The sequence below is a fragment of the Falco biarmicus genome, chromosome 1 (assembly GCF_023638135.1).
Source record: "Falco biarmicus isolate bFalBia1 chromosome 1, bFalBia1.pri, whole genome shotgun sequence".
Taxonomy (NCBI): domain Eukaryota; kingdom Metazoa; phylum Chordata; class Aves; order Falconiformes; family Falconidae; genus Falco; species Falco biarmicus.
Genome location: NC_079288.1, coordinates 104918196 through 104931360, shown reverse-complemented (window position 1 = coordinate 104931360; position 13165 = coordinate 104918196).

Below are 13165 nucleotides of genomic sequence, written 5' to 3'. Positions count from 1 at the left end.
TGGTGTTCCGCAAGCAGGTTTCTCTTAGACTTTCCTTAAGTGGATTTCCTAGTTTTTCACTTCAAAGTGCTTATTTATAACTAATAAGCCGTTATTTTTATGCATGCTTGTTTTATTATCCCCTTCTTTACAAAGAGGAATATCAATGCTTAGCAGCAGAAATATGGGTGCGGGTTTCCCCCCCAATTTTACCTTTTGGCTGACATTCTTCTGTCCTGGCATAAAAAACTTCATAGGGTGTAGTTCAGCCCGTAAAGTGTTGTACATAGTCCTTACAGTTTTTAGTGAATGTTACATGCGTAGGAAATTTACTGTTGGAAAATAAATCATCCTGAACTGCATCCAAAAGCATTCAGCAGTGTGTGTGTGTGTGTTTGTGCTTGGTTTTTGCCTGTGTAAATTTAGTTTTCATATCCATGAAATGCTGCTCAATTACCATAGAAACAGCAATATTCATACATATACTAAAATCAGTTCAGTACATGATATTACAGCAATTTGCATCGGTGTTCAGTTGCATTTTCTTCCTGAAGAACTTCTCAAATAAATGTGTCCTTAAGCAAATCTCTACAATCAGTGCAATACAAAACAGGAGACAGATTGCTTTAAGCACCATGTGTCATGCAGTAATTTTCAAAGGGCTAATCATATTAACAGAGAAAGCACTGGTGCCAGTTTTACCTTAACTAGTTAAGTTTTATTGAGTGCTACTGTCCCTAGCTGCTGCTCTTAACTTTCTATGATTACAAAACCATCTAGAGCTTGAAACTGGTTTTACAGTTTGCCCTTCTATAAGCCAACAGCTGGCAAAAATATCATTAAATAACAACACTTAAAATGCAAAATGTGGAAAAAAGATCATAAATATAACTTGTATTTGGTTGTCTTAAATCTGTAGTAATGACCTCACTGGTTTCTCCAAAATACGAGATAATCTGGATCTGTGATGCTACCCTGAGTGTTAAGAAAGTCAGTGGAATAACCTCAGTGTCAGTGAAATCCCACTGGGGAAGTCATCTTTCTAGTCCATACTGTTCTAGAGCCACTGGTAAATTGGGCTTGGGGGGAGGGTGTCCCCAAAAATAGGCATTCTCACTGCTTTTCCTCTGCACTGGGACAGAACTATTCATAAGGTGTAATTAGCTGTAACCCAGATAAACAAGGTGTGAGAAAACATTTTGGAATCTCAGTTTTATGCTGTTGTCCAACAAAACCTTTAGAGGTCCTTTCCAACCCACCACCATTGTCAAAACAAGCACTCCATGTCCCTAGCGCACAGGTTTCTGTATCATAGCTTTTTTGGATTTGCATTTCTTAATTGTTAGGCAAATTACAGGGTTCCAGGAGCCTAATTGGTGACTAACAGCTCTTTACAAGCTGTAGAAATGACTCAAAGAGAATTTGTGGCAGAAAATGTTTGAGGTCCCGCCACTTCTAATTAAAAAATCCTACCTATAATTGTTTTCTTGCTAAACTAGTCCAACTTGCCAAGTCAGCATGATCTATTTGAATGATGCTAACTGACTACATAGGAGGAAAAGTAGAGACAGGCTTTCTAGCGCAAACAGTTACAAGTGAGTTACACTAGGGTATCTTGGCAGGTTTGGGATGTTGGTATGCATCTAAACAGTCTCGGAGCAATCTAAATCAAATTACGGTAATTTTAATTTTGACTACAAGTGACCTCATGGGGAGTTTAATACATTTTAACATTCCCAGCTGCAGCCAACTCAAGATTGAATTTTCTTGTGTATACCTAAGCAGACAGCTCTCCGTGTGCGATGTACTGGAATTCTGTGGTTCAACAGTCTATGGCAACCAACAGGTGAAGAGAAAGTCCTGTATTTTGGAAATCATAGGAGGTTATTACAGCTAATTTAACAGGCAAACCTTCAGCAACTATATGTGAAGTGATATAAGAGTCTCCACTGACAGTATATTACTTGTTACCATGAGTTAGAACCAACCTTGCACATTTAAATCTTTTTCCCCAAAAAAATTTACCCAAGGGACTCTGAATATTATGCTGTACATTGGACACAGTGCACTTGGGTCAAGGCTCCAGATCAAAGTCTGATCAGCTCCATACCTTCCACTTAAGAGTTAATCCATCCACGCTATTAGTCACAAAATATGGAAAGTAACCAAGTTTCCTGTTTCATGCCTCCAGGCATATCCAAGTTACTGTATCCATGGAATTAGGGCCTGCAACTACGGGATATTGGTTTGGTGTGCTTGAAACTAGCCATCTAAGAACAGAACTGAGGATCTGATATTTATTGTTAATTATTGTGAGAGATCTGCTCTAATGAAGAGATTAGTCTGGTTTACTGAAAACCAAGAAATTGAAATTAATGTCTTCAACAGTATGTTTAAAACTAGACGAGAGAAACAGGAGTTGATTGCAAGCAAGACCATTCTGGGAGAGACCTCCTATGTTTTTGGCTCCAGGTTTCGGACATAACAGGCAATTGCAATTTCTAGTCACATTTATATGGTTGCCATGTCAATCTTTAATCAGTGGCAGTCTGTATATTAAGCAAACACAGGCCTCTCTGCTTTTCAGTAAGCAACTTGTGTGGTTTGCCTATATATAGACTGTGATTTTTACAGATGAGTTTGAGCATCCAAATAATGATTTTAATAACTAATTTTAATACTAGCATTCTGCTAGTAAGATCAAAATATATTCTGGGGCAAGTATGCATTCAATTAATCAGTGCTTATGGTTTATTTTGTTTAGCCCAGTCACAGGTCACCTAGGGAATTACACAGCATTTCTTCCACTTCTTCCTCAATTGTTCTAAACTTGATATTTTGCTGATGTTTAAAATAGGTGTCTATCATTAATACCGGCTATCATATTTGGATTTTGCCTCTGGTAAGTATTTCTGTTAACACAGCTCCACAGAGGAATGCAAACACAGGGTGAAATACAACTAAATGCCGGCTTGCTGGCTTTTACAATTTTATCACCATCTGAAAACTTACTTATGGACTCAAACCTGAGTGTGAGAGAAGAAAGAAACATTAATTGAGATTATTTGTGGTAGAAAGGAGGGCAGGGGTGTTCTTGCGTTTTTTTCTGGAGAACAAAAAAAAAGGTTGAAAATACAATGCATTACAAACTCAACATTCAGGAGACATATAGGGTCCAAAATGTATTATTTTTTTTTAAATCCCATTAAAATTAGATGCCTGACCCATGATATGAAGGCATAGAGCTTTGGCAATATTATAAATGACCATGAGTACATTTATAATGATTTACCTTAGAGACAATATTAGAAGGAATTTTCTTCTAGAGAGAGAGCTCGTATCTTAATCTCTATTTTCCCCAAACCAAAAGAGGGATACAGCTTAATGGACTTAAAATATACACTTCTACATGTCAGAAAAAAAGGCTTAGACATTTATTCTTCATGTCACACAGTTCTATTGCACAAAATACAATTTATATTTTTAATTTATGACAATTCTAGTAGTGGAAGTTTCGACGATACATCCTGTTACTGTGTCCAAAATTCTGAGGTTTTATGGTAGCAGGGGTTATTAGTCATACTATGTGGACGAAAGAACCTGTGGAATAGGGAGCATCAAAAATCAACAGAAACGGCTAATTTTTTAATCCATATGTTATATATATGTATAAACATGTATGTATTATATACATATACATAGACACAAATGTTGACCTACCAGCAGCTGCAAATTATTTAAGATTTAAGAACAGATTTTGCCAAATACATATGGTTGAAGCCCCTTCCCAGGGAAGAAAATTAGTTTGTAGTTCAAATAGCTCAAGACTTTTTTGTAGGTTGATACCAAAATCCTCTTTGCATGTGGGGATAATTTCTGTTTTGCAGCATTTATAAGACCTATCACTGAGAAACAAAGGAAACAAAAGTAGTAAAATTCCCTCTAAGCCATGGCAATTGTTTTAATAGTGATGCTACAGTAGCCTGTGTCATCCCAGGGGCTTCACCCCTAGCTCACCAGAGAGGGGACCATTTCCACAGACTTAAGTGGATTGCACTTCAGGCTTTTTCTGCAGTAGACTAATCAATCGTTCCTTAGTCAAAATATGTTCCCTGTATCTGCAGGCACTGTGCCATACCGTGTCTTTAGTTACACACTGCAAAGGAAATTATTTTTCTGAGACTGCATTTGGGAAGCTACCTGAATTTGTCAATATGCCTACGTCTGCTCCCACAAGGATGTTTGCACAGAATTTCAACTTCTCTGCAGCCTGTTGCACAAACTCTGTTATCGTGAACTCTAAGCAAACTGCAAAGAAATAGGAGATGCCTGTTCTGTCTTGTGACCGCTCCCAAAAGAAAAGGAAGTGGTTGCTGTATAGAAATGCATACAGACTTTTAACAATGTATGCTTTGAATGCTCTGCCCTTTACTTTTTCTGCCCAGGGATAGGTATTTGCTTCCCTATGTAATGTGCAACACCAAAAAACTCATTAGGTAGCATAAAAGTATTACTGTTCAGTGTATAAAAAGATTTGTCCCTGGTGGAGCTAAGCTTAATGATACTGTCAGTGGTAGAGAGCTGGCAATGACGTATCTGCATGGGTAATTCATCCCAAATGGGAAAGCAAGGAGACATGAGGTTTTCATTTCAATTACTCCCTATCTGTGGTGAAGGAAATGCTAACCCACCTGGGAAAGCAACTTGATTTTATTGCAGGACTGTGTCTGTCTAAAGTCCTCTCACAGGAGTTGACCAGTGTATAAATGAGTCTTATACAATGCTGCTCACTTGGAAAGAGGATGAAGGAATGAGCTATTAATGAGAATAGATAAGAACTGATCTGTGCTGAGGTTGGAGGGCAAGATAACAGACCATGTTGATGAATCTCAAGTTTGTTTTCATAGTAAAGAAAAGCTTTCTTTTGGTGTACTTCCTGAAATAGGATTTGTTTCCCCTTTCCACACAGTGTTTGGTTACTTGTGGAGATGGTTCAAAAGGCTTGCATGTAATTGAAAAGACAGCCTGATGCGACTCACTGAACATGCTTGACAGGAATTTGGAGAGGGGGCTGGTGCTGTTTGGAAGAGAGGATCAGTAGAGCTTCCTCCAGGAGGCTGGGACAATGCTAGGGGTGTAGTTAATTAATCCAAGCAGCAATACGTGTGATATTACCAAAGCAGAACGCTCTAAAGGGTTCTCAGAAAATTCTTAATTTATTACGCTTTCAGTTTGGGAAAGTAGGGGATGGTATGTTTTCAAGGGTTCTGGCAGTCATCCAGGCCCAGCTGAAATCTTGTTTAACATATGGGGCTATTGGTAACTTTCATAATGTTCATGAATTCCCAGAGGAAGTGATAGAAACCCCCCACCTGCAAAATTTAAGCTCTTTGTTATTACTTACACTGTAATAGTGCCTCGAGGCTCTAATTTGCATGACATGCTCTTATACAGCATTTCGGCTGGAACTTACTGCCCTCTGTAGAATTCAAGAGGTCACATTTTATGCTTTTTAATCATTAATTTAACTTAATCAGCAATTTTTGATTGTCCCAGTGTTCAGAACACGCTGCTGCCTACAGATTGTACGTTTCTGCATGGTACGGTGTTAACACTGAATTACTTTCTGGCCAACTTTTGCAGTATAATTAGATGAATGCGTTCTTTTTCTTTGTTACCTTTTGGTTCCTAAGCAACACATTTTCTGCCACATTAGTTATCCCTCTACCTGATGCTCTATGACACAAAATATACAGTAGTTCTGCTGAATACTGTAAGTGATTTAGTGTTGCAAGGGGTTTTTTAAGAAGATTTCCAAACTTGGATTGGAATCAATGTAAAAATGGTTAGGTGTCACTTACATGTGTAGCTGCTGTACTAATTTTGGAGAATTGGTGATTTCATCCTAGATCCTAGGAAAAAAAAAGTACCTGCATCAAAAAAGGCACATGCAACCATTATTCATAACGAGCAATAGACTTAGCAACATGAGGCAAGAGAAGAGCTTAATAAAACAGTAACTCCTGTCCACCAAGGAGTCCCTTTCCAGTGGGCTATAAACAGGGGGCTCACATCTGCACAGCAACTTTAATGAAGTTTATATGTAGCAGTATCTCCAGCTGTATTATGTAGCTGAGCCCTAGAAGAAAGATAAGTAGCAGTGTTTCAGCCTCAAGGAATAATTGGCAAAAAAAGTCAAACAGACATATGTGTACACCAGATCAAATGCTGCAGGTGGTAACCAGGTCAGGCAAGTGTGCCAAGGAAGAAGTTACAAGGAGACATTTGTAGGCTTGGCCCAGGCTGGTCTTGAAGGCATTCCCTCCGGCTCAACTCTGAGGCACGTTGCTTCAGTGGTTTTACAGAAGAGGCTTCTGGTGGCCTTGCTGCTATCCCAGCTACAGCATTTCTGTGGATAGGTGAAGAGGTCATTTCTATTAAAGAGCTTTCTAAGGAGCGATGGAGCCTAATTCATAAAAATGGGAATAATAAACTGAGGAAATTCACACCAGAAAACAACATAATTTCCATATTCATAGTAAAGAACATTTCTTTTAAAATATGTGTTCACACATGCTTAGATGATACCAAACTTTCATGAAGGGCTATTGTATTTAAATATCAAAAAGAGATCTATAGCACATTTCTCCTTAAAAGCATTGTGTTGCGGTTTTTTTCTTCTCTTGTATCATCTTCTGTCTCTTAATGTGTATTTTGTTATATGTGTAAGCAGAGAGTTTATGAATGGAACACAAGTAGTTACCTCATGGACTGGACCTTATCAAAGTCAGACTAGAAATAAAATATGGAAGTTTATGAGTCGTACTGGTTAACAAATGGAATAGTGCATCAAGCCTATGATGGATATGCTATAACTTTTAAATGAAGTCTGGGTTTGTTTCTGAAGCATTTGCTCAGATGTTCATAAGAGCATAAATTCAGGGAAGTTCTGTAGTCTATTACATGAGCTGCTATGTGGATGATCATGGTGGGCTCTTCCAGCTTTAAAATATATAAATAGATCTAATTCTTACTAAGTGCAGCTGTGACTGCTTTGAAAACCTCACTATTAAACTCATTCATAGTAAACAAAGCAAATGAAAGTTCTTATCGTATGTACTTGCACGAAGCAAAATAGTATTGCTAGAGTGTACTAGTTCTCTTGTGCTATCAAATAAACAGTACTTAGTAACATATGTATGTATTAGCAATATAATGAGGGGATATGTGTTGTGAAAATAAATTTGCATTTTTTTAATTAATTATTTTTAAACTACTTAATTGGAATATGGAGCAATTTCTGGATGAGGAGAAGCTAAATAGACTTGAAATTTTCGTTAGTCTTAAAGACTGGAAGAGTATCATGGTTATTCATAAAGTCCTAAATCTTGTGGGGAAGATACATACTTGCAGTGTCATTCATTCTGTCATGCAATACAAGAAAAAGGGATGCAGAGCAATCCAGTAGGTAGTGATTTTAAAAATAAACAGAAGGCTCTATTTCTCACAGTACATTAGCCAAACGGTGACACTCACACCAAAGGTGGCTATGAGATCAAAAATATGAACAGGTTTAATATAAAACTATATCATTTTTGTGATTATTGCTTGAGACACAACATCTAACTGAGGAAATGCCCAAACTGGTGGTTGCTGAAAAGAACCCATTTCTTACAAGAGGCATTTGTTACTGGCTCTAAGCAGATAAGGAATACGCCAGATCAAGCTTTATTACTTTTTCCAGTACATAGAGAAGGAATGCAGTTACGTTTTTCTGATTTGACTAGGTAGTTCTGCTTTTGAGTTTAGTCCTATTGTTTGGTTTGTGAATAACTGCAATTACTGAAATACATAGTTGACATTTATGATTTATTACCCAACACTTTTCTACAGTAATGACATTCTAGCAGTTAATAATTCTGAACTAGAAACCAGCTGAACTAAGTGACCTAGTCGAAAGAGTGAGGTGTTGGAGTTGGGGTTTTTTTGGTGGGGCGGAAGGACTGGGTGTTTGGAGTTGTTTTTTTCTGTTTTGGTTGGTTTTTTGTTGTTTTTTTTTAAAGAAAAAGGGAAATTTCCAGAGGCTCTGAAGCCAGTATCTTCTTTAACAGGAGTTCCAACAGTTGCATAGTTTAAAATGTTGTAGATTCCTAAGAGGCTAGCAATGGCTAAAACATTTTGGGCCAGGACAAAACTATAAATATCAAAGTAGATGTGGGCTGTGCCAGAATATTCATAGCCATTTTTACATCTATCTGAAGGGATGAAACCATTATTGGCTATATTTCCAAAAGAACTAAGGAGGATGACTGACAGATGTGTAACATCAGACTATGGGAACAATGAATGAAGACTGTGATAGATACATCTGTGAAAAATCTTTCCTGTTGCCCTCCAGGTGAGGACAGGACAGCAACTATAGGAAGCACTTACAAGTATGTGCAAACGTATTTTACGTGCTTGTTATAATTATGTTGTAACTTCCCTTTTAGGCAAGCACAGCTGGTTGAACTGTGGGACCTTCTGAAAATTTCTTTAGATTCATTTTAATTGCCCATCATAATAGGTTATAATTAAAAGTTATTACCAAACTAATCTCTGATATTACAGTGTGTGAAGTTCTATAGGCATGACCTGCAGCTTGTATTTGGTATAGCAGTGAGTCATCCAAATGCCATTTCTAGTATTTAACAGCTATTTAAAACATCCTGAGCTTTACAAGCACTTCATCAGCATTCTTCCTTCTGAAGACCATGCACCATTCCAAGGTAAAAGCACCCCTCCCCCTTTAAGCTCTCATTAGAAAGGGACAGCTTTGTTGCAGCTGTGCACCCGCAGTCTTGAAATCAAATACTTCACCGGGTCAAAAGCAATACTTAGTATTGTGTTTTGCTACAGTTGTACCCTTTTGGCCAATCTGTGTTTTAAGCTTTTCAGTTTAACAATTGGTTAAACACTTGCACCAGGCTGTGGTATTACCCCTTATAAACCAGAAAAGTTTTTTTCTTTACGAAGAGAAAGATTTCTCTTCCACTATAAAACTTTAGTTCTTCTGAAAAGATCCATCCTGTTCGAATTTACTAGATTTATGTTGCATTGTAAGGTCACGCCTTGCCCCAGTTCTCTTGCTCTGGCCTTTTTAACAGCAGTAATACCATGACAAGTTTTAAACAAGACAGGTGACCTTGTGTGTAAAAACCCGTGATCTAGGAACAAATGAGACTGCTCCTTCTGTAGTATTTGTGGCAAGGAAACCATGTTGGAGATTACAGCTACTCTGAGAAAGACGTCTCAACAATAGCTTGCCAAAGCTTCAAAGCGGTAACATGCTGATGGCTATGGCAGCCTCTGCATGTGCACTGTAATGTATTCAGATCATTTGGCTCTTCAGAAACTTAGTAAATCCAGAAGAATGTCCATACCCCTTAGTTAACTAACATCCACACTATAGCATTAAAAAAATAACAAAACCCAAAGCAGATTTTGTGTCTACATTTGTACCAAAGGTTAAGGGCAGCCTTAACTGAGAACTAGCATCGTTGCAGCAGACCCCCCCCAACAGTGCTTGTATGAGCAGTAAGCCAAAGTCTCGCTGTCCAAGAACGCTCCCTGTGGACTTACGCAAGCTGATGACAGTATCAGAGATGTGGGTCCATGGCCAAGCACAGGCATGGCAGTGAGAGACCACCACATGGGGTCTATGAAGCTTGCTCACTTTTCAGGCCTGAGGGGTTCCTGGGATGGTGTTCAGAAACATGTGTGAGGGGACCTGCTCTGTTGCCCATGCAAAATAAATTATTTTGTCCTCATCTTTGGGGTTGTAGAAGTCTTTTTTGCCATTACAACCAAGAAGCCCTATCTGTGAATAGGTGGTATAAATGCATAAATACAGCAAATGCAGCTCCTTTGCTTCATAACTGGTAAGTAAATCTTACCTACCAGGTAGTGGCATAGCCACTTTATGCTGAGAGGTTCTGTCATCTCTGTAGTCATTGAGAACTGTGTGACCCTTTATTCAGTAAGGACTTTGCCTGGCATTTCTTAATAAAAATTCCCCTTTTCCTAAGGAAACACACTAGTCAGCATATCCAGTTGCTGTTTCTAGAAGCAGTTGTTTCAGTAGGACTATACAAATTTAAAGACTTGGTTCTGTTTTGTTCGGGATCACAAACCTTACCTAACTGGGAAATGGCAGGGTCCTCCAGGAAGGCAGCCAGCAGCTCTGAAGTTGTGTTGTTCCAGTCATGACAGGGACTGACAGGAGAGGTGTATCTAAGGTCAAGTCCTAAACTTCCAGAGCAACTTTATCGGCATCAGCAGAGTGACTGCACATTCACATCACTGCAGGCAGCTGAGATCAGAATCTGGACCTTTGCCTGTGGAAGACGGCAGGGAATTGAGGAAAATCTGTGTTAAATATAGAATAAGTTAACAGCAAAGTTCTGGTTATGTCATCATAAACCAGTGAGTAAGCCACGGGTGGAATCTGATAATTCACAAGCAGCACATCTGTAAATTAATTACCAGGGTCCACCAATGAAGGCAAAGGGAATGATGTAAGTCTGATGACTCACCAGGTTTTTATTCATGTTTCTAATACACTGTTTCCAGTGATGAGTGCCTGGCAAAAGCACAGCATCCACCTGGGAAGCTGAATGCAGTGGAGTCCTGCTTTTTTCCTTCCCCACTAGGAAGGTACGCTGAGGACAGAGGTGTGCAAAACTTAACCGGGGTAAAAGGAAATGCCTGGTTATATTTCCTGCTTCTGGAAATATGAAGAATATTGACTGTGTGTAGGCCAAAGCTTGCTTGGCTCTTACTATAGTTGTAGCCATTAAGCTAAAAATAACAGTTCAAAAAGCTCTTCTTTAAGCTTTTCTGGCCTCAGGCATAACCAGGAAAAGCACTGGAATGCATATCCGGAATTGCAACCTTCCTTGTTACTGACAGCTTTGACTGGAAGGAAAGAAGAAACAGTAGTCGCCAACTAGTAAGAATTACCTTTCTAAGATTGAACCACATGTTAGAAGAACAGTTATGTTACCATAAGAGTGTTAGCACCTGAATCTATTTTTTTTTTCCCTACAAACTATCTTCCCAAGACTTCATTTACCGTTATTACTCCCACTTCTCTTGAACTCCCAACTTCCCTCTCAGGATCTGTACTGGCACAAGGAATGAGAGACTGCATCTCCCAGCATCCATGTGCTGCTCCCACTGGGGCTGTGTGCGTCTCCTGTAGTGTCTCATTTCTGAAGCAGCTGGCAGAAAGGGCTAGTTAGGGCAGAGAAAGAAAATATAATGTGTGTTATCCCTCCTGGAAAACATTTTTATCTACATCCTCCAAGGTGTGTCTCATTTTGAAACAGCTTTCCCCCCCCAAAAAAAATACCAACCAAACACAAACAAACCACCTTTTAGATTTCCTGTTCCCTGCAGCTGACCCAGTCCAGCAGCACGCCTGGTAGCATGGAGGGAATAGGAGTGGAGCTGTGACTCAGAAACATCCCTCTGAGTCACACATCCCAGGCCATTCCCAGGCTTGGGACAGAGAATCCTTCAACTAAACTAATTCTTTGCTGTCCGTGCTAATACTGGCTCTTTGCTTTCTGTCATGATTGGCTTTGAAGGAACAGTCTCCTTTAATTTTTCAGCTGCACTTAAAATTATAAAGCTGCTATCTTTTGGGGCTTGTATTTATGTATCAGATATGTATGTCTCAGAAACAGAAAGATTAGGTCTGATCTGAAACAATTGGAAAAGGGCATCTTTAACAGCCCCTGCCTTGACTGAAGAGAGCTGCACTTGAGCCTTCAACTAAAGTCATCATCTCTGCACATCTTTAATTGAGTTAATTTGATGGTCTCAATACATGCAGAGACTGCGTAACAAGTACTAAAAAGATATAATTTCCTAATGATATAATAAATTCAATTTTAACTACTGCATATTTGAATTAATGTATTTAACTACACTCAAGTTTAAATACCTATGGGGGTTCCCTACTTTTTTCCCTGAGGGAAAAACACTTCTTCCAGCTTTCCCAGCTATTGTGTTCCTTTCCCTGAGCATCCTGAACAGGCTGTATAAACCCTGCCTGCGACTCCTGAGTGTCTACGAATATTTCCTTAGGTGGAATATTAATAACACGTTATATTCCAAGGCCTGTTTACTTGAAGGTCAGCAGAGTACTTTGCTGACATAAGTCTTCTTCTGTTTTTACAACAGTGGAAAAAAAAAAAAAAAGAAAAAAGCGTGAAGTTTTGTCAGGCCCATAAAGAAAGAAGGCCAAGTTTGTAGATGTCTGACAGAGATTGCCCTCGAATGTTTTTGTTTGCAGTTGGGTGGTGACTAACAGGGTTTGGTACAACTGATGGGGCACTGCCATAAGGCAGCACTGGAAAATCAGAGCTGTGTTCTGCTGTCTGCTAACAGCTGTGCTCTTTAGGGAGGTAAACTCTGTTGCATCTGCCTAATTATATGTATTTATTATTATTATTATTAGTGTGGTGCTCTGATGTTTGTCTGGCTCTGTGGTGCTTATATTAACAAGACATTATATATTGTTTGCCATTTTGCAGTAGATATGTTAAAGGAAAAATAGCATTACTTATCCAGTTTGTGTTTTACCATTTATAGTTTTAGGTTCCTATATACATTCTTTTGGTCTTGTAAATGTGGGGGAAAAGCAAGAGTAAAAAATTTGACTAGAGGATTCTTTTAAAGGGAATGGCATTTCAGTAGATGCAAATTTAAGTTTCTCCACTTTAAGGTTTTAGAGGTGTTTGGGGTTTATTCTCTCTCTCTTTTTTAAGATCTTTAGTTAATGTGCTGTAAAGTTCCTCTGATTTCAGAAGAAGATGTTCTACCTCAGCAGTTAAACCTTGTAGGTTTTACAGTGCAGATGTAATTTGATCAATACCACTTTCCAGTGTGGACAAGCCCTTAGGTAGCACATTAAAATCACTAAAACCACTTTTACTTCCCTATTCTCCCTGCTGCATCATTGTAAACTGCAGCACATGGCTTAGTTACCTCTGAATAGCTCTTTTTCAGTGGAAATTTTAGAGTGGGGACATTTCTGTTGATGTTAGGTTGCAGAAAATCAGTTAGATTGACCCCAAATTAGAGTTCCCTCAGGACAGCATTTTTTTTTTTTTCTCTCCGGAACAAGGACACCAAGCAC